The sequence below is a fragment of the Sarcophilus harrisii genome, chromosome 5 (assembly GCF_902635505.1).
Source record: "Sarcophilus harrisii chromosome 5, mSarHar1.11, whole genome shotgun sequence".
Classification (NCBI taxonomy): Eukaryota; Metazoa; Chordata; class Mammalia; order Dasyuromorphia; family Dasyuridae; genus Sarcophilus; species Sarcophilus harrisii.
In genome coordinates, this window is record NC_045430.1 from 49,951,488 (window position 1) to 49,974,010 (window position 22,523).

Genomic DNA, 22,523 nt, shown 5'->3' on the forward strand with positions numbered 1-22,523 from the left:
CTATTCATACCAAGTACCACATAGATTAAAACATGTTGGAAAATCTATAGTTCTCCACTATCTTTGATTTCACCCATCCCTGTATCTCTTTGATACTGCAGATCACCACCCATCCCGCAGCCTTGCGTACATATTCTATTTCTTTGGGACTGGGGACTATGTCCAGCAAGAGGGAAGTCTTCCTTGAGTGCTTTTAACATCCTGAGGTTATCATTCGAACAGGTGGACTATATTTCTTGTTTATCTTAATTCTTCCTTTGCAACTAATCTTTGGATAATCCTCATCTTCAATTTTTCAGAGCCTGTAGTATTTCATGTGTCATAGCCAGAAGCACTAGAATCAGCATTATCTAAATCATTTTTTAGACTATCTAAAACATAATTCTAGTTTTAGTGTTTATAATTAACTGAATGAAAATTCAATACTTGAGTCTACAACACCTATTGACCACCAGTATTCTAAGCTGAAGAAGGGTTTTTATGGAGACACTAGTGATAATGGATACTGCAAAACAACCTTACTATCACATTTGTTATGGATTTGACAATCATTAAAAGGAACATATTTAGATAAAAATTAAATATTCCTGTGTTCTTGTTTAAAGACCTTTAAGATTGTCATATTAAGTAAATTAAAAGAAACGGAACCAATTCTTGATCTCACCTACTTTTATTATCAGTACTCAGTGTTTTTTAAAAAAAAAGTTTTCATATTAAGCAAAATTAGGATTATGAGCAAGACAGATTTGCAAATTATATAATGTCTTCTCAAATCAGAAAAGGTTCTGTGGAACAGTTCTGCTTAGAATAACATTATTAGAGTAGATCCTAAAGGTTAACAATTCAGCTGCTTTTGACACACCCATCTCCACTCCCCTGAAATGTTAGTTATTTCTCCATTTCTTTGACTTTTAACTTAATTGGATATCTCTATGTGTGGTCCAATTGTTGAGAGTGTTTGATCCAGATATCTGAAATTCCTAAGTTTTGTCTCCACATTTTCTGCGTTGTACCATAGACATTTTTTTTTTAAGTCATGGGATTGTAGTGCTGAGAAGAAATCCATTTTACAGATGGCATTGCTTTAGAAAACTTAAGACTTTTTATTTTTAAATTTTATTTTATTTAAAGAAACAGAATAAGGAAAAACAAAAAACAAAAGAAATACAAAACAAAATAGAACATTGTCATGTGCCCAGTAGACTATCAGAGAAGATTCAAAATAATATAACAACAAATTACCAGTTCAGTAAAGTATATAATTTTAGTTGAAGAAATTATATTCATATCTTTCCTATCCCTAATGACTCTTTGCTTTAATTCTGCTCCTTAATTTGCCTTGCTATTACTTAATCTCCTCCCACCCATAGATTCCTTCCGTCTTCTTCCTTCATCCTAGTCCTCTCCTCCCTTATTTCTTTATAAATTTTGGAAGGTACTATACCCTTCATGGTGTCTATATAGTGTTGCCTATTTAATCCATTCCCAATGTGAGTAGGTTTTCAGAATTATTAACTCCCCCCGCCCCCCCCCCAAGGCCTTTGTGTCTATTCTTCGTTTACCTCATTTGTATAACAATTCCTATTTTTACCTTAACTCTGACAATCTTTTTGAGCTACCCTATTGTTGATGTGAGTCTTAAACATATAGTATACATTTCCCATGAAACCCATAAACAGTTTTTCCATGTTGAGTTCCTTGAAATTGATCTTTGATATTGGTTCTTAATATATTCAAATAGTCTCTCTTAAGTCTGAACTTTGGTTGATAGAAAGGCCTGAAAATTTGCAAGTTCATTGAATGTCCATTTTGTTCAATATTACGATTTTGCTGGATATGATATTTTTGGTCACAGGCATAGTTCTTCTGATTGTCAGTAGATATGATTCCAGGACCTGTGGTCTTTTAATGTAGCTGCTGATAAGTTCTGTACAGTTCTAATTGTAGCTCCAGTGTATTTGAATTGTTTTTTCCTTGCAAAATTTTCTCCTTGATCTGGGAATTTCAAAATTTGGTAATAATATCCCTGTGTGTTTTCCACAAAGGATCTCTTTGAGGTGATGATCAGTGGATTTTTTTTATTATTATTATTATTATTTCTATTTTCCCCTCATGTTCTATCCCTTCGGGACAATTTTCTTGGATTATTTCCTGCATTGTGTCAAGGTACTTTTTTTGGTCACAACTTTAATACAATTCAATTATTCTTTTATTTTCTCTTCTTGATCTGTTCTCCAGATCTGTCATTTTTCTTTTGTTTCACATTTTGTTCTATTTTCTCATTCTTTATAATCTGTTTTTGTTTCTTGGTCTCATAGCTTCACTGGCTTCCAAAGGTCACATAGTGAGTAGAACTAGCATTTTGGAACCCACATCTTCTGAAGAGGAGGGATAGCCAAGATGATAGAGAGCAATATTTGGCTTTCCACAAAAATAAAATTCAACAGAGCAAGTTGTGGTCAGAAATTCAAGAAAAAATAAGTCACCTTCCCAGTCTAATTGCCATAGGAAAAAAAAATGTGTGGAACCTGGCCTAGTTAGTATGCCTGTATCTTTACCAGGACAAAAAGAGAATGTTTATCACAAAGGGGCCTAATCTTGTACAAAAAAGAGCCACAAATGTCAACTGACAGTTCTGTCACACTTTAAATAAGTAAGGCATGACCCTTTTTTCAAGATTTACTGGAAACAATTTTAATGTTGCAGGTAAAAGTTTAGACTTAATGGTGTTCTGATAATGGGATTCATTGTGGACTGAAAATAGGAGGGAAAGACAGGATCACCTGTGTACTGAGCAAGAATCAAGTACAAAAGCAAGGAGCAGTTAAGTGATTGACCCCAGGAGCAGAATAAAGTCTCAGATTCAATTACTAGCCTATTCTGAAGCATGCAAAAGAACCAGGACAGGAAGATTAGACCAAAGATCAGACTCTAAACCTAAGGAACTTCCAAACTGGCTGGCAATAATTGAGTCTAGTAGTTACTCAATTATTGCCAGCCAGCCACTATTTGAGTTCCAACCAGGGATAATCCCTGAAGATTGTTGTTCAGATCCAAACCTAGGATTGAAATTCACAATGTTCAAACTTTGCCCTGTATCAGACTGATTTAGGCTCACCAAAATCTCACATGTCTATAGCCTCTGAGTTATCTGTGAAATCTTTGAAAAACAGCAATCAAATCCTTTTTTTTTTTTTTTTTTAAAAAGGAGCAGAAGAACCCAAGAGAACCAAAAAATAGCTCCAAGCATGATCTAGAGGTCTTGACTTCAGAAAGGCACAGAGCCTGGACCTAGCAAAACATACCAACTGGAAATAAGACTGGAAGAATGAGCAAACAATCCCACTGTAAAAAGTTGTTTTTGTTCATAGACTGTCAAGACACAAACCCAGAACAAAAAAAAGGCTCTAAAACATTTATAAACCAAGCCTTTAAAAGCACACAGAAAAACCAGCAGAAACCATTCCCAATAAGATCTGAGGAAAAAGGTTGCCCATATAGCTTAAATATTGATTAGAACGCAGCTTTGGCAAAAGAGCTGAGAAAGAGATTAAAGGAATAAGAATAGGAATGAGGAAACCAAATTTATCCTCTTTTGCCGAACATGATGGTATATTTAGAGAACCCCAGATTCTACTAAAACTTATTAGAAATAACCAAACTTTTAGCAAAGTTGTTGGTTATAAAATAAACCCACATAAGTCATCAGCACTTTATATATCATAACAAAACCAACAGTCAGAGTTACAGAGAAATTCCATTTAAAGTAACTACTGATAATATAAAATATTTAGGAATCTATCTGCCAAGGGAAAATCAGAAACTTTATGAAAAATTACAGACCACTTTTCACACAAATTAAGTCGATCTAACAATTGAAAATATTAAATGCTCTTGGATAGGGCAAAAATAATAAAGATGAAATATTACCAAACTAATCTATTTATTTAGCATACCAATCAGACTAAAAAAACTATTTTTAATGACCTAGAAAAAAAACAAAATTCATATGGAAAACAAAAGGTCAAGAATTTCAAGGGAATTAATGAAAAAAAATCAAATGAAGGTTTAGCTGTACCAGATCTAAAATTATAGAGCAGCAGTTACCAAACCATTTGGTATTGGCTGGAAAGATTAGGATCAGTGAATAGGTTAGGTTCAAGGGATAAAATAGCAAAAATAGCAACATTTTGACAAACCCAAAGACCCCAGCTTTTGGGATAAGAACTTTACGTTTGATAAAAATTGCTGGGAAAATTGGGTTTATGGCAGAAACAGGGCATTGATCCAACCTAAAACCGACACCAAAAAGGTCAAAATGGGTTCAGACCTAGTAAAGAATAAATTATTAATAATTAGAGGAACACAGGATAGTTTACCTCCAGACCTGTGGAAGGGGAAGGACTTTATGACCAAAGAAACAGAGATCATTACTGATCACAAAATAGAAAATTTCGAATAAAACGAAAAGTTTTTGACAAACAAAACTAATGCAGACAAGATTAGAAGGGAAGAAAAACTGGGAAAATATTTTTCAGTCAAAGGTTCTGATAAAGGCCCTATTTCAAAATATATAGAGAATTAACTTAATTTATAAAAATCGCCATTCTCCAATTGAAAATGGTCAAAGGATATGAAAGACACCCTAGATGAAGAAATTGAAACTATTTTAGTCATATGAAAAGATACCCGTCATTAAATCAAGAAATGCAAATTAAACAACTTAAGATACTTCACACCTGCGATTGGCTAAGATACAGGAAAAAATAATGATGATTGTCAGGGGAGGGGGAAAATACATTGATGATGTTTGGAGTTGAACAATCCAACCATTTTGGGAAATAGTTTGAATTATGTCAAAAAGTTATCAAATGCATACCTTTTGGATCCAGCAGTGTTATACTGGCTTATATCCCAAAGAGATTACATTACAAAGAAGGGAAAGGGACCTGTATGTGCACAATGTTTGTGGCAGCCCTGTTTGTAGTGGTAGAAACTGAAATGAATGGATGTCCACAGTTGAGAATGGCTGAATAAATTTGGTATATGAATATTTGGAATATTATGTTCTGTAAGAAATGACCAACGGATGATTTCAGAAAGGCCTGAGAGATTCTTTAACTGATGCTGAGTGAAATGAGCAGACCAGGAGATCATTATATATTTCAAAATACATATGATGACCAGTTCTGATGGACCTGACCATCCTCACAACAGATCAACCAAATATTTCCAAGGAGCAGTAATGAACGAACTCCACGCCCAGAAAGAACCTGGGAGATGACTAAAACCATTACATTGAACCAATCCCTAATTTATGCCCACCTGCATTTTTTTATTTCCTTCACAAGCTAATTGTACAATATTTAAGTCGATCTTTTATACAGCAAAAAATGTTTTGTCATGTATACTTACTTAATCTAATTTATATTTTAATGTATTTAAATTTACTGGTCATCCTGCCATCTAGGGAGAGGGGGGGGGTAAGAGGGAAAAAAACAAGATTTGGAATTGTTAACGCTGTAAAGTTACCCATGCATATAACCTGTAAATAAAAGGCTATTAAATAAAAAAAAAAAAAGAAAGAAAGAAAAACCAGCAGAGACAAGTTTAGCTAAAATTCCTGGAAGAAAGGAAACAAGAGAAATAACTATGAAAAGAAATGAAAACTAGGAAAAAAAAGTATTGAAATTTAACTACTTGATATATGAGGTACAAAGCCAGGCAACAGTCCCTGAAAGTTGAAATGAATCAAGTAAAAGCTAATGACTTTATGAGAATCCAAATATACAAGTATGACCTTGACTTAGGGTAATGGGTTCTGAGGGTAGCTGATGGAATAGTATTTCTCTTCTACCCCTTCAGTAAGGCCAAACCAGAATAGATGGAGGGAGCCTATATCTAGCAAGAAATTATAAATTAGTCTTTCTTTTTAAAGTGAATAAACAGAAAACTGCACTTAGTTATGTGTAGATGCATTTTTAAAACCATGTAGAAAAAGTAATAAATACTTGCTAGATTACAGTGAAAAGAAGACCGGATTTGGAGTCAGAAGACAGTTAAGATCCTGTGTCTTCATTACTAGTTTGCCCTTGAGTAAAACACTTCCATCTCTATTTCCCCCTTTAAGGTGGGAACGTTCCTTATGAACCGGGATAGGGATACAACATGAAAGAGATCTGCACAAAAGAAAAGTTTGTTTAAACACAAAAGACTCACAAGTATGTACTAACAAAGATTTAAATGTAGAACAATAACTTAAAACTGCAATTATATACTCCTGAAAAATCAGTTACTTGAACTATCAAGACAAGTATTTTGCTGTAGAGTTGATTGCATTTCTCTTTTGACATGACCACATTAAATCTGATGTGATCCATGTGATCCTTTTGACAGGCCAAGCCATTGATTGAGATCTTCTTCCTTTTGGTCATGGTCTTCTCTAAAGAGTACTGTAATCACACTGGGAAGATCTATCTCCCAATGTAAGGACCCAGAGGACCCTCAATTCTCAAACTCACAAGATCGCCTTCAAAACCTAGAAGTTCAGTCATCTGTAATCAGAGAAAGAAACAAAGGTAAGGAGGAAGTTGGAAGTACAAGTTCAAGTTTGAATTCCCAATAAGTGCTTGAGGTGAAAGTGGACATCCTATGCAAGAGAAAGAAAGCCCATGGGAGGGCATAATCACTTAGCAGTACTTTTTTCTGTCATTTATCCTTGACAACTTGGAAAATTCTATGAATCCCTACTCGTGTTGTTCAATACAAAATTCTTAGGTTTGCAGCTAACATCTATTATGTTGAAATAGAGTTTTCAAAATAACTACAAAAACAAGTTCATGATCCCCTGATTAGGGACTTCTGTTTTGAGGTTTTCTGCATAGGCAGTTCTTCCTGCTACAGTGGCCAATCCTGGACATAATCCCTTCTTCCTGCTGCTCTTATGATTCATCCTGAAGTATTAAGTCTTTCAGTACCAACTCACAGAAAAGTTGTTTCTTTTGCCTTATTTTTTACAAGGCAAATATGGAATTGGGGAAGATCAGCTAAAAAGATAATAGCATGACCTTGAAAGAGGCTTATTTCTAAGAATGTTCCATGGAGTAGCTAAAGTCCTTTTGGGCTTCCTTGATTACACCAATTGTAATATATATATAATATATAATATGTAATTATAATATTATACATATTATATATATATATAATAGTAAGAAGCTTTGAATCAATCTGTTCTTTGAAGAACCATCCATTATACCTATTTAACAGTTTACTGCAGATTTTCAAAAAGCCCATTAACCTTATTTCTCAGATCAGAAACTCAGGGTTATAGAACACATTTTCTTCTTTCCCAAGACAGTGATTATAATAGAAGTGGCTTCTTCATATATTCCATTTTCATGCATTCTTTTGTCCTGCACAAATTGTGTTCTCATAATTTTGCTACCACAAACAATGCAAGGAAAATGTGTAACTGCATGTCATAAGACAACGTTTGTTATCATTTGTGTAATATCTGTTAGTCATTAAGAATTATGTGCAAAACTTTTATAATCAACTCATCTTTTTCCCTTGCAATTTTGTTCTTTCCGCGAAATGAAAGTACTTCTAAACATTTTGTTGGTTGCTGCACCAAATTTTGTCTAATTGTTATTACTATTAAGAATATTGTATCAAAATTCTTCCCATATTATAGGGAATCCACATTTCCACATTTCAAAACAATCCATTAAATGTGGATTAAATCATACTATAAACTTTTAGACAGACTGAACTGTAGAAACTTAATGGCTAACCTACAGTTTACAATTTTAATTAAAGAAGAAATGTTCTTCAATTGGCCAGAGAATATCTAAGATGGTGAGCAACTGTGACAGTAGATACAATGTTGGGTCTAAAGTCAGGAAGACTTATCATGACTTCAATCTGGTTTGAAACCTGTATTAGCTTTGTGATCCAGGACAAATTACTTAACTCTGTTTTACTTTAGTTTCCTCATTTGTAAAAGGAGCTGGAGAAGGAAATGGCTAATCAGTCCAATATTTTTCCCAAGAAAACCCCAACCAACTCATGAAGAGTCAAACAAAAGTAAAAATGACTCAACAATAATAACAAAAACTTTAACAATTGGCAAACTTTTCCAAGTCTGCTAGTATTTTTCATTTGTTTTCTTGCTGCTATTGTGCCAGTTGAATTGCTCACTTCTAACCTAAACCCTCCATTTCTTGTGCTAGTATGTTTTTTTTTTTCTTTGTCTTTTTGCTGTTATGCCAGTTCCACTGATCATTTCCCTTAATCTAAACAGAGTTCCCTTTTACACGCAGTAGGTACAGAGATGTATACCTTGTACTTTCAACCCTCATTTCCTCCTTTTCCATACCATTCATCCTATTCTCAATAGCTCTTTTTGTATTCTGTCATTCTTAAATTTATCCTGGCTTTCATCATTGTCTTGTAACAACTTCCCTTTTCTTCTGTGCCAAATAGCTTTCATGGGCATATTTAATCCCCCTTCTAACTGGTCTAAAGTACAAAAATTAAACTAAATTTAATCTTATTTTCAAAAGAAAAGGAACATGAAGATAAATGTTTCTCACTCTATTTTATAAGAATTTATACTCATTCATATATAATTCCGAGAATATGTTCAAATGTGTATATGTTGTCTGTGAAAAATTTGCTAAACTCCCCCTTTAAGTTCAAATTATCAGTCATTTTCATTTATTAAATACTTTACAAGATGTAATACTAGAGAAACCAAGGCAAGACAGAGATTGGTTTTTAATCTTTTAATGTGGAGAGTTTAGGCTAGCAGACTGGATGGGACTCATGTCCAAATCTTTCCAGCCCAGAGGAACTGAGGCAGGGAACTCTTATATAGGGTTTTACTAACTAGGGTTTGCAAGCAGAATACAATCTTATAGGGGAAACAAAGGCAGATAAAGGACACTGGGTGGGTGGACAAGCCATAATTCCAGGAAAGGATCATTATGTAATCCTGACAGAATAGGAGTTAAGATAAGAAGGTCAGGGCAGAAGATGGCAGAAGATAGCAAGGCAAGGGGAATTATCCTAGCAAGGATCAAGATAATGCACCTAGATTTTATGACAAGGGTATATAAAGGTGATCAGAGCTCCAAGTTTTTTCCTGACTCAACTCTACCAGTCCTAAAGTCAAGGAGGGGAGGAAGGGGAGAATAGCTATAATAATTTTATTCAGGGCATAACAAAGGCTTTATGCTAGGTGGAAAGTGGGGGGAGGTAGAAAACCAATAACAAAAGTGAATTTCCTGAATATCAAGAAGCTTACATTCTTTTAGAAGGATAATAACATATAAGTAAAAAACCAATAATTACAAAACAAGTTCAAGAGGGATAGAAAATTTACTAGAGGGATGGGGAATGGTTTTAAAAGTGAAACAACTAGGGCAGCTAGATTGGACAGTGGATAGAGCACCAGACTTGAAGTCAGGAAGACCTGAGTTCAAATCCAACCTCAGACACTTAATACTTTCTAGCTGTGTGACCCTGGGCAAGTCACTTAACCCCAACTGCCTCAGCAAAATAAAAAATAAAAAAGTGAAACAGCCCAGAAAATACACAGCTAAAGATCTCTTATGATATAGTGAAAGATATGAATTTAAATGCAGAGTCATTACCCCATCTGTGTGTCTTGTAGATACCTTAAACTCCATTCATGGGAGCATAGAACTTGAACTGAAAGGTACCTTAGAGGCCTTCAAGTCCAGTCCATTTTACACCTGAGGAAACTGAGATCCAGAGAAGTTAAGTAACTTCTGTTCTCTCAAGTGGTAAACTGGAATTTGAACTCAAGTAGACAGGAGCCAGTGCTCTTTCCACCATATCATGCTGCCTCCCAAACCAACTTAAATCTTTTCTCCTTAACTTTTCTCTCCCTCCTCCACATTTTGCTCCTTTTATGACATTACTATTAACTCTGTCTGACATATTCTCAATTTTTGACTCATGGCTTTTCTCTCTTCTTTACATATCAATTAATTCTACAAGTGTAGAATGAAAATTATAATAAAAAAATTTTTTCCCAAAGTGATAAAAATCATAAATTTGCAACTCTGGAGGGCTTTTGGAAGCCAAACATGCTAATCCATTGTTATAAGAGCTATGAGTTGACCCTAAGTATTCTAGAAATCAATTTGTTATTATGCAAGAAAAGTTCATATCCTTTGTCCCCTACCAGTCTTAAAATATACCCTGAGTAGAAAATTACATTTATTAATTAGATTTATTAATTCAATTCATTAATATTAATATTTGTTCACAATATTAACAACAATTATTTTTGTATGGGGGGAAAAAAGGTGAAGAACTTACAGATTCTAAAATAGATCAAGCCTTATAGGCCTCAGTTTGTTTCTCTGGAGTTGCATGATTTTAGATAAGGCCTGGAATACATTCCATTGTCCAACGAAGGGAGTGGCTGAAGAAGCTGTATATCACCTTGTCTACTACATTCCACTGACCAACTAGGGGAACCAGTAGACTTATAAGACCAATCACATCATATACAGGGTGGGATTTTGGAGGTTCTTTGTCTGAAATGTATAAAAGCTGTAAGCATTTTCAAGGCTCTGGCCCTATCCTGCTGTGAAATTTTGCTCGCAGATCAGGATGGGGTCCACTTCTCAAGATTCTAATAAATAATTCTGCTTTCTATGAGTGATCTCTGTAGTAGTCAAGTTGGGTAGGTCTTTTTGTCCCAAACATTTTGAGTACCACCCCCCCCCAAAAAAAAAAAACAAAAAAAAAAAAAACTGAGAGCAAAGATGATGTCCATCAATGAGACAATGGCTAAACAAATTATGAAACATGAATGTAAGGAAATGTTCTACAAAATGGAATAAATTATTATTCTATATAAAATGATACTTTTAATAATATAAATATACCATTTATATAATATCATATTTTTATCACATGTAAAACATATGACAAAATGTAAATTATTTCCTATAAGATGATATATATGAGAAATTCAGGAACATGAAAAGACTTACATGTTATAGTAAAATCAGTTGGAGATATTTAGCAGAGAAAATAAAAGGCCCAGAAGGAATATAACAGTGTTATCAGGTGTCTAGTAAGATATCTCTATTTCAAGAAATTATCAATGAAACTGTGAGACAAAAGAGTTAATTGTCCAAGGTTTGTTTGGGTTTTTTTTTCTTTTTTTAAAGGTGGAATAATTAAGTAGAGAAGAGAAAAAAAAATCTAGCCCCCAAATCCAAAGATATTTTGCAAAGCTTCAGTGATTAAAATTTATATTCTGAGGATTCTAGGAAATTGGTGGAGTAGATTGGTAAATTTCAAACTCTCCAGATTTTCTCCACAAATAGAACAAGTTAGAGCCTCAGGGCAAATGTAAACTGGTGAAAAATCAAGATTTGCAGATCAAAGGTCCTTCAGGTACAATCTAAAAAAATCTGAAGAATGACCCAAAGCTGGGATTAACTCCTGTGAAGTGCAAACAACTATCAGCTAGCCCTGCAGAAATACCAAATAGGGAGCCCTCAGGCTAACTGGGTGTGGTTGGAGCTTCTGCAGGAACCACAGAGACTTTTACCTCTATTGTTTATGGAGTCAGGGTCTGAGTCTGGGAAGACTAAGGGAACCTCACCTGATTAGAAACACCAGATCCAGGTGTGTTGCAAAGTCCTACTCATGGGTGAGAAGAAACCAGCACTCAGTGAGTGAGTGCAAAGGCACTGGGGTAGGGATGCCGCAGTGGGAGCTTGCAGGAGAGTAGAGCTCTTGGTTTGAGGTTCCCAGTCAGAGTGGAGAGCTGAAGGGAAGCTTGAAACACCATTCTCTGCACCCCAGGATTAGAGGTGCTTACACTAATATCTCTTATGAAAAAAAAATAAGCTGGCAAAGAAAGAACCCCACCAATGAAACCTACTTTGGGAACAGGGAACTAGGATTCATCTTCAGAGCAGGATACTGAAGTAAAAAAACTTCTACCCCAAAAAGTATTGTGGAATGGCTCCCAGAGAGAATTTATAGAAGAACTTAAAAAAGAATTTAAAAATCAAATAAGAAATATTAAGGAAAAACTAAAAACCTTTCAAGAAAAATAAGATTATGAAAAAAAAAAGTTAACCAATTAGAAAAGGAGATACAGAGTCTCAAAGATGAAACTAATTCTTCAAAAAATGGACAAGGGGAAGCTGGAGAAGCTGTGAGAGACCAAGAAATAACAAAACAGATTATAAAGAATGAGAAAATAGAACAGAATGTGAAACATAAGAAAAATGACAGATCTGGAGAACAGATCAAGAAAATAAAATAAAAGAATAAACGGTGTGGAAATTGTGACCAAAAAAATCTTGCCACAATAATGCAGGAAATAATTCAAGAAAATTATCCTATTGTGATAGAACATGAGGGGAAAGTAGAAATAGAAAAAAAAAAAAAAAAATTCACTGATCATCACCTTAAAGAGATCCTTTGTGCAAAACACACAGGAATATTATTACCAAATTTTGAAACTCCCAGATCAAAGAGTAAATTTTGCAAGAAACATTAAAAACAATTCAAATACACTGGAGCTACAATTAGAATTGTATAGAATTGTATCAGCAGTGACAATAAAAGACTGCATGTCCTGGAATCATATCTACCAACAATGAAAAGAACTAGGCCTGTGGCCAAAAATATTATATCCAGCAAAATCATTCATAATATTAAAAATAGAAATTCAATGATTTGCAGATTTTCATGCCTTTCTATCAATGAAACCTGAACTTAACAGAGAATTTAATATATTAAGAGCCTATATCAAACATCAATTTCAAGGAACTCAACATGGACAAACATTTTTTTTAACATGAGAAATATATACTTTATGTTTAAGATTCATATTAACAATAAGGCAGCTCAAAAAAAAAAGATTGGCAGATTTAAAGTAATTATATCATACGAATGATGTACAGAGGAAGAATAGACTCAGAGGAATTAGAGAGGAGAGGAGGACTTGTAGTTCTGAAAACCTACTCACATTGGAAATGGGTTAAATAGGGAATAATAATGTAACATAGCAATTGAGATCCCCTGATTTTAGGGAGGGCTTCTGTTCTAACAAGTCAGTAATCCTCAGGGACTTCCCACACTCCCAATCTAAGAACAAGAATCTGTCTGATTCTAAATAGACCATTCCTCAATTTATTGCCCACTGATAATCTGGTCAGTGAGAACCAATTTTGGAGACCTACCCCTAGGCCATAGAATTAGCATGATAGAAAGCTGGATAAATGTGTCTCTTTGCTTCTGTTTCTTTGCTAACTTCTTTTGGAACTTGTAATGGCATTACAATTACAATAAAACTTTGTCCCTTGACTAGGAATTGGATTCAAGCCTGCAAATTCTTTTAAGACACCTCAGACTAGTCTATGACCCCAAAACTTTGGGCAAACAAAGGGTGAGAGAAGACAAAAAGGGGGATACTTAGGTGAGGGGAGGTTAAGTAATAGCAAAGCTAGCTAAGGAGCAGAAGGAAGGAAGGAAAGAAGGGAAGAACATTGCTCAACTGGAACTGGTTAGAGAAAAAAATTTCCCCCTAATTAACCCTAAATTTACCTAACAATTAGAATTCTTCAAAAGAAGAATGAAGGGAGATATATCTTTCTGTCATACAGGAACTTTTATTCACACAAAGACTAGGGATAGATAGCCTTGGAAGCCCTTTTCAATTCTAATTTTGTGAAATCTGATCAATGGCTAACTTCTATTGATTCCATCCCTATAACATTTCTCACATTTGTTTCCACTTCTTTTTCCAGCTACAATATTTGGGTAGGTCCTTTTCACAGTGTACATGAATATATTTTATTTTCTAGTATTAGTTAAATGGTCACTATAATTCCATCCAACTCGGAATTCTTATTTTTCTGAGCTTTGCAATAATTATCTAACGGCTTTGAGTTAAAGAACTTTTTCAAAGAAAATCATTTTATATATACTATGTCATAATGAAGAGGGGACCCTGAAATTCTGAAAAGCCTTGAAGAAGAAAATCTCCTTCAACTCTGCCCCGAGGGACAAACAGTTTCATCCTTGTTATCAGGGTGGGGTTGGCTCAGTCCTGAAACTCATTGAATTTAATTCAAATTCCAGCTCAAGCTAAAACCCACTTATAAGCCAACTTCAGCTTGTAGCCAAAGCTCTCCTTATAAAAAGCCAAACTAAAACCCTCTCTTTGCAGAGGTTCCAAACATGCCAGCTATGCTATGCCATGCCATGCCAAGGAACCTCTGTCCACTGGAATACTCTTTCCACTGCCATCCTCTCTTTATCCTCACCTATTTCCTAACCAGACTATATACCTCTCTGTCAGAATTTCTAACCTTACTTCCAATCCCCATAATAAACCTCTTTTATCAATCTAGATTTTAGGTCTGTAAATTCTTTTACAGAGAACCTCCGTGCCGCCAGAAGGGAGTCCCCAAAACTCCTATCTTTGAGCCCAATCTCAAGGGGTTGCAGGGGAGCCAAACCTCTCCATTTGGTTCCCTGAACTCCAAACCTGCCACTAGTCCTTATTTAACTCCTTGACCACCAGAAACCCTAATTTCATTTTGGTTCCCTAAATCTAAACCTCAACATTTGGTTCCCTAACCGGGAACCCCAAAAACTAGACACCATTTGGCAACCGAACAGAACCCCAAAACTCTGGACACTCAGAACCAATTTGGGTTTTGAGCTGTTGGTGTAGTATACTTCCAGGATGAATACCTGGGTTCCTTCTTTTGCCTCCCTCTATCTCTAAAGATATTGGGCACCCAGATCTGGTCTGGGTAGTGGAACTATTGAATTGAATTCAATGAGAGTACCCTTTTTTTTAAGGGATTTTAAGGCAAAAAGGCCTCTTTTTGTCACACTCTATTTTTAGAGATAGTGGGACGAGGAAATCTGGAACAATGGACAAGATAAAAGACCTTTTTTCTTTCCCTATTCTGTAGTGGACACCCAAGCCACCAGGGTCAGCCTTGCGTCGCTGTTAGAGGGGTCATTACGCTTGTGCAGAATTCTTTACGAATTGCTGTGGACTGACAAAAGGCCTCCTTTTGTCTCTCTCTCTCTCTAGAGATATGAGAGAGGCTGCAAGAATTTGTGAAAACTAAAAGTTTTTACTTTTCCATAATCTAGAAACACCTCTACCTCTAAAAATCCTTCCTTGAGCAGAGATACTTGGCTTGAGGAAATTTCCTCTGCCCAGCCCCTCCAAGCACAAAGGACCTTCTTTTGCATCTTAAGGCACTCCTAAACTCCTTTTTCTTTCACCAGAAAGTCCTGCCCTCAAGCAGCAGGAGACAGAAAAGGAATTGTAACACAACCCCCCCCCCCCCCCCACACACACACACCCCAGACTAAGGAGACACATGGCTATTCTGGGGACCCCTCTTGGGGGTCCAAGGCCAGCACTCTCTTTGATCTATTCTGGGGAGATAAATGGAGAAACTTAAAAGAAGCTGTGTTTGAGCCCTTCTCCCACTCCACTGTTAAATACAATGGAGTCTCTAATGGTCAGGCTGTAGCCATGAGAAGAAAGGTCACTAAATTGGGGTGAGCTTGGAGAACATCTCTCTACCCTTGGCTGTTACTCCCTGGACAGGAAGGGGCCGCCTCCTTCAGGTCTTATTCTCCCAGCAAGATTTGGGGGTTTGGTCAGCTACCCCTCCCTCAAATTCCAATGTGGAAATGCCAGAGGAGCCCTGGCTATTCAGGAAACTGGTTAAGATGGCATTTCTTTCTCCCCCATCCTTGCTGGCACCTTTGGTCTTTCCTCCCCCTCCTCCATAGAGTGAGGATCGCAGAGGAACTCAAGGCCTGTTTCAGACCTCTCCCATATGGTTTGGCAACCTGTCACTTAAATGTTCCTATCCTGTCCCCTTATTGGGGCACTATACACCGGGGAGATTGGGGACTCAATGTTATGTTCTCAAATCTATGGAAAAGTTTTCCACCAACTTTTAAACTAACAAGGCATTCTGGACAAGCCGGCCACACCCCTCCCAGAAACTTTGCCTGGCTCTTAAAGGAGCCACAGCTTCCAGCTCTCTCCGTAAGCATGTTTGTCCCTCGGGGCAGGGTGTCTCCCTGAGGCAGAGTTGAAGATTTTCTCCTTCAAAGATTTTCAGAGTTTCATGGTCCCCTCTTCAATAGATAATAAAAGGCCATATTATTTTAGATACATCATAGTACATGTTAGATTGGCAAATAATTATAGAGAATCTGTTCTGCTAAATGAATAGATAAGAATATTTTATGATTTAAAAAGCAAAATTATGTTCCATTTTTATTTATGGCATTTACATCTTAAGATTTAGAGAAGGACCATTTCCTATCTTACCATATGTTTAACTTACTCTGGATAAAAGAACACTTTTGGAAGGTGAAAAGTGAAATATTGATATGTTCATATACACACAAACACATATATAATATGGTTTCTCTACCAATGTCTTGTGTAATTGAGTATTTATAAAGAGTTTTTAACTCTTATGTCATGAATGTTCCCCTTTAACAGTCTACTGAAGCCCATATACAGGAACCAAATGTTGAGGTGTAGGCCACATGTTGAGGTCTACATCTGGGGTACCTAAATGAAATTAGGGTTTAGTTAAGGTCTAGTGGCAGGTTTGGGGTACAGGGAGTCAAACAGAGTTCCCCTGCAACCCCCTTGGATTCGGCGCAAGGATACGGCGGTAGTAGCGGCAGGGAATTCCCAATAAAAGCATTTATTGGCCCAGAGAACTAGATTAATAAAAGGTTTATTACTGAGTTTAGAAGTAGGAGATAGGTGAAGGTAGAGATAAGGAGGATACTAGACAGAGGGTCCAGTGGACAGAGGGTCCTCACATGGCGACCATGTTTGGAATCTCTGCAAAGAGGGGTTCCCAGTGTGGTCCTTTTAAGTCGGAGACTTAGCTCTAGGGGCTTTGGGGTGTAGCCCCAAAGTTGGCTCAGATCCGGGTGGGGCTGGGACAGGTCCGGATCTTCTATTGGAATTCAAAGGGACCAGGATTTGTGAGTCAAAGGGTAATTTACATTAGCTAGAGGGGGTTGAGAATCAAAGATTGGAATCTTTCCCGCATCAATACCTCTTCTCAGAAGAAGTTTTAAAATTTGTTTTAATTTAAATTGAAGTTTTTAAATGCATTAAATACATAGGATTACAATGAAGACCAATTATTTTGAAATTCAATTATCAAAGCTTTTTTTTTAAATTCAGATTAAGAATCTCAGCTAAAAGTGTTTGAAAATAATTTTTTCTCTAATTTTCATTTATCTTTTAAGTTTCAACTGGTTAACAAATGTAAATTTTAGATAAACAAATTAGAGAAGTCTATCATCAAAATTGTACTGTTTTTTATGTTTTCAAATACCTTTAATAAAAACTTCTATACAGAAAAGAATTTTTGCTTATATTCCTATCCTGAAAAAATGGTCAAGAAATTCAGTTATGTGATTTAAAATAATGCTATTGAGATGAATATTTTGAAGAAAGGAATGTGTGTATTCTAGTTATGTGTTTTGTTTGGGTTTTTTGTTTGTTTTTAGGGTACAATAGCCACCAATTAAGAAACTGGCACTCTGCTATTGTTAACACTAAAGTCACTAGATGGCACCAGGTGGCAAGCATTTTCAGAATTTCAAGACAGTATACATTTAGTGGCTCATGATTTTTCCTCAGGATATGTTCACCTGAAATCCCAGTCAGAAAAACATAGACCACAGCCCTAAAATCTACAGACCTGCTTAGGAAGACAGTATAAGGTCTAGAACACAGAGTTATCTCAACATTCTTGGATTTAGGAAGGACTTTCAAACCAGCAGCCCACATAATGTAAGAATCCCCTTTGCTAATATTCTAGCCTATACTTTTACACTTTTAGTGAGAACAAGCTTTCTAAGATTCAGGTAAGCTCATTTCGAGTGTATGAATGTGCATACACATGGGTACACAATATGCTATAGACATATATAATGTATATGCATACATGTATATATGAGTATGTTCTATGTGTACACATATATGAACACACAAATAAGGCATGTTTGTTGCAAACTTCTTAAATTTAAAACATACTTTTAGTTTTTAATAGTATTTTATTTTTCCAAATACTTGCAAAGATAGTTTTCAACATTTATCTTTGCAAAACCTTGTGTTCCAAATTTTTCTCCCTCTCCTTCCTCCTTCCCCCTCCCCAAAACAGCAAACAACACAATATAGGTTAAACATGTACAATTCTTCTAAACGTTGATCATGCTGCACAAAAAAAATATCAGATCAAAAGGGAAAAAATTCATTTCATTCAAGAGTTCACAAATTCATATGTAATCTTTTATTTTTTGTATGTTGAAATACTTATGTTCATTATTAAGTTCATTACAATAAAATTATATTTAAAATGTTACATTTAAAATTTGTTACATGTGAAATTAAATTTATTTGAAATTAAATTAGCTTAGCTTATAATTTAACTAATTTAAAACTAAATTAGCTTAGTTTCAAAATTAAATTTAATTAATATAAAATTAATTTAGATTAAGGTTATATTTATTTAAAATTAAATTTTAGGGGTAGCTAGATAGCACAGTGGATAGAGCACCAGCTCTAGAGTTAGGCAAGACCTGAATTCAAATCCAGACTGGATACAATACTTACTATCTGTGTGACCCTGGGCAAGTCATTTAAAAAAAATTAAGTTAATTTAATTTAAAAAAATTAAGTTAACTTAAATGTTTAAAATTCCACATTTTATATTTTGGTGACTATCTTGTAGCATAATCAGTAATCCTATGTGCATTATTTTGTGCGTTTAAAACATGATTCTTCAAAGGAAGAGGACCTATAGGCTTCTCTAGACCACCAAAGGTATCCAAGACACAAAGAAAATGATCTTGATCTTCTGGAAGGAATGCTCATCTAGGAAAGAAATTTCTAAAATCTAGAGCCAGCTTCAATTCATACTATTTGTGGGACCTTGAACAACCATCAGCATAACTTTGTTTTTCAGTTTCTTCATCTATAATCACTCTACTTTGCATCTGCTCCTTTGCCTGATTTCAACTTCATAAAACAAAATGTCTTTCCCAGGATAAATTCATCACTTCTAAACTCATCACTAAAGGTTTTGTTATCACCATTGCTGTCAGCCTCCTCTCCATGCTTTTATCCTGGATTGGGGTGTTTTTATAGGCTGCTATCTATGCAGAAGGTGGCAGATTGGTAGAGAGAATTTTGAGCACAAACATGATGTTTGGTACCTGCATAAAGGGATAGGTTGGAGCAAGAAATTCTTGCAAGAGAGAAACTCTAAGAAAAAAAAATGGAGAAAGGTTTTGGATGCTGAAGATATTCAGGACAAACCAGCTCCTCTGCATATCTTTGATTTCCAACTTGCCTTCCTAAAGACTTTGGAGAGAATCCTGTGACTGAGATCAGGCCCTTGCTCCCTCTAATGAATTAATTCATCTTGCATATTTTTATATTTATTATTTAATGTATTATTAATATACTTATTAATTTCTTGGATTTGTTTTGCTTAGCATAATTCCTGGCACCTAGTAAACACTTAATAAATAACAATCTATAATCAATAATAATAGCATATATATATTAGCAATTAAGTGACTTGCCTAGGATCACACAGCTTATCAGACCAGGTTTGAAGTCAGGTCTTCTCACACCAGATTCAGCACTCTATCCACTGTGCCTACTGTAGCTAATGTATGCAATCTAATTCTATTTTTATATTCTAATCTTTTTGCTGTTTGTGATGATCTTTGTATAACCGACATTTTGTGGGAAAGAACCAAGCCTGAGTTTATGAACTTGGATCTATTCTCACCAAAAGATCAACTGGGGATTTCTGGACCAATTATTCTGCCCCTGGGCCAGAAATATTTAGGGATAGGAATCAGGGAGGAGAAGATAGATAATTCTATACTAATATTTCTCTTGGAGAGAGGAAAAGCAAGGAGCAAGTAAGCTCTTTTTTATTTTCTCTCTAGGTAAAACCACAGTCTTCCTAAAAAAGATATCTAAGCTGCAAACCACATTTAGACATCTCATGATCTTTAAGTTGAGTGTATACATACATACACACACACACACACACATATATATATATACACACAAAGACATGGTGGTTTGGCGTCACTTGAAAAGCAAAAGCATGAGGGGGTATCATATGTGAGGAATAGCTGTCAGACAACTTTGAATATATCACACTGTGCACAGAGAAAACTAACATATACTAAGTCTGGAAAAGATAGGCTGGCTTTTTATAGTGGCAAGGAACTGGAAATTAAATGGATACCCATCAGTTAAGGTAATAGAATATTATTGTTGTATAAGAAATAAGCAGGCTGATTTCAGAAAAGCCTGGAAAGACTTACATGAACTGATGCTGAGTGAAGTGAGCCAAACCAAGAGAGCATTATTCACAGTAACAGCAAGATTATGTGATGATCAACTGTGATGGACTTGGCTCTTCAACAATGAGGTGATTCGAGGCAAATCCGGTAGATGCCATCTGCATCCCAAGAGAGAAGTATGGAGTGTTTATACGGATCAAAGGATAGTATTTTCACTTTTTGTTGTTGTTTATTTACTTGGTTTTTTTTTCCTTGTGGTTTTTCTCCCTTTTGATTTGAGGTTTTTTTTTTTGGCACAACATGACAAATATGGAAATATGCTTAAACGAATTGTATATATTTAATGTATATCAGATTGCTTGCTGTCTGAGGGAAGGAAGATGAAAGAGGAGAAAATTTTGGAACCCAAAGTCTTGCAGAAATGAATGTTGAGAACTATCTTTACATGTATTTGGAAAAATAAAATACTATTAAAATAAAATAAATGTTTATGTGATGATTTTTGTTAAAAAGAAAATAGAAAGAAAGAAAAAGAGAAGGGAGGGAGAAAAAGGAAGGAAGAAAAGAAAGAAAGGAGAAAGAAAAAGACAGAAAGAAGAAAGGAAAGAAAGGGAAGAAAATGGAGAGAGAAAGAAAAGAGAAAAAGAAAGGAAGAAAGAAAGGAAAGAAAAAAGAGAAGGAAGGAAAAAATGAATGAACAAAGGAATGAAGTACGGAAGAAAGGAAGATAGAAAATTGGGCTGGTACTTGTTGAAGGGTTTTTAATTCCAAAGTTTGCTTTTGATTCTAGAGATAATACTGAGTTCCTAGGATTATTTGAGCAATCAGTCCACTAGAATTTTTTAAGCATCTAATATATGCTAGGCAGTATTAAACACTAGAGATAGAAAGAAGGACCAAAAAGTAGCACACATTCTCCAGTGGCACCTAGTCTAATGGAGGAGACATTTTACTTGAGGATAATCTCAGAGAAAAGGTACTGAGGTTAAGATGTCTGAGAAAGACTTCTTGCAGAAGGTAGTACTTTAGCTGAAACTTGAAAGCTAGGAAGTAGAGATGAGAAGGATAAACATTCTAGCTATTGAGAAAAGCCAGTGAAAACACTAGAAGTTGAGATGAAATATCTTCTGTGAGGAAGACCAAGATGACTAGAGACACTGGATCATATGATACATGGTGGTAATGATGAGGCCTAGATATGGGGTACCTAAATGAAATTAGGATTTAATTGAAGTCTAGTGGCAGGTTTGGGGTACAGGGAGTCAAATAGAACTCCCCTGCAACCTCTTTGGATTTGGTGCAAGGATACAGAGTTAAATGAGGTCTAGTGGCGGTGCAAGGCCCCAATAAAAGAATTTATTGGCCCAAAAAGCTAGATTGATAAAAGAGGTTTATTATGGGCTTTGGAAGTAAGGTTAAGGTATAGTTAAGGAAAGAGGTAAGGATAAAGAGATAAGAAGGGCACCAGAAACAGGATTTCAGTGGACAGAGGGTCCTGGCATGCCAGGCGTAAGGCTGGCATGTTTGGAACCTCTGCAAAGAGAGGACTCCAATTTGGCTCTTTTATAATGAGAGATTTAGCTAAAGGGGCCTGTGGGTAGAGTCCCAGGTTGGTTCCTTTTGGCTTTCATTGGGGGCTTGAGTTGCTTGGTGGGGTTGGGAAATCTGAGCATATTATTAGAATGGAGGCTGGGAGAGCCCAAGTTGGCTCAGATCTGATGGAGGCTGGGACAGGCCCAGATCTTCTATTGGAATTCAAAGGGACCAGGATTTGTGAATCAAAGGTCCTAGCTTCCTGGATTGATAATCCATCAGCTAGGAAGGGTTGGGAATCAGAAAGAAAGGAATCAATTCTTAAAGGACCAAACCCACATCAGTAAGGTGAAGTGATATGATTAGATCTGTACAATCATCTTTTTAATTGTACTGTGTTGTGGAAATGTTTGTTTTTGTTCCTTATATTGAAAATAAAATAAATAATTATTATTTTAGTAGCTGTGTGACTGGAAAGGTGAAGGACTTGAGGCAGGGAGACTAATTAGGAGACTGCAATAGTCTAAACTAAAGCTTCTTAAACTGAGTCACAATTTTATATGAAGCCTCAT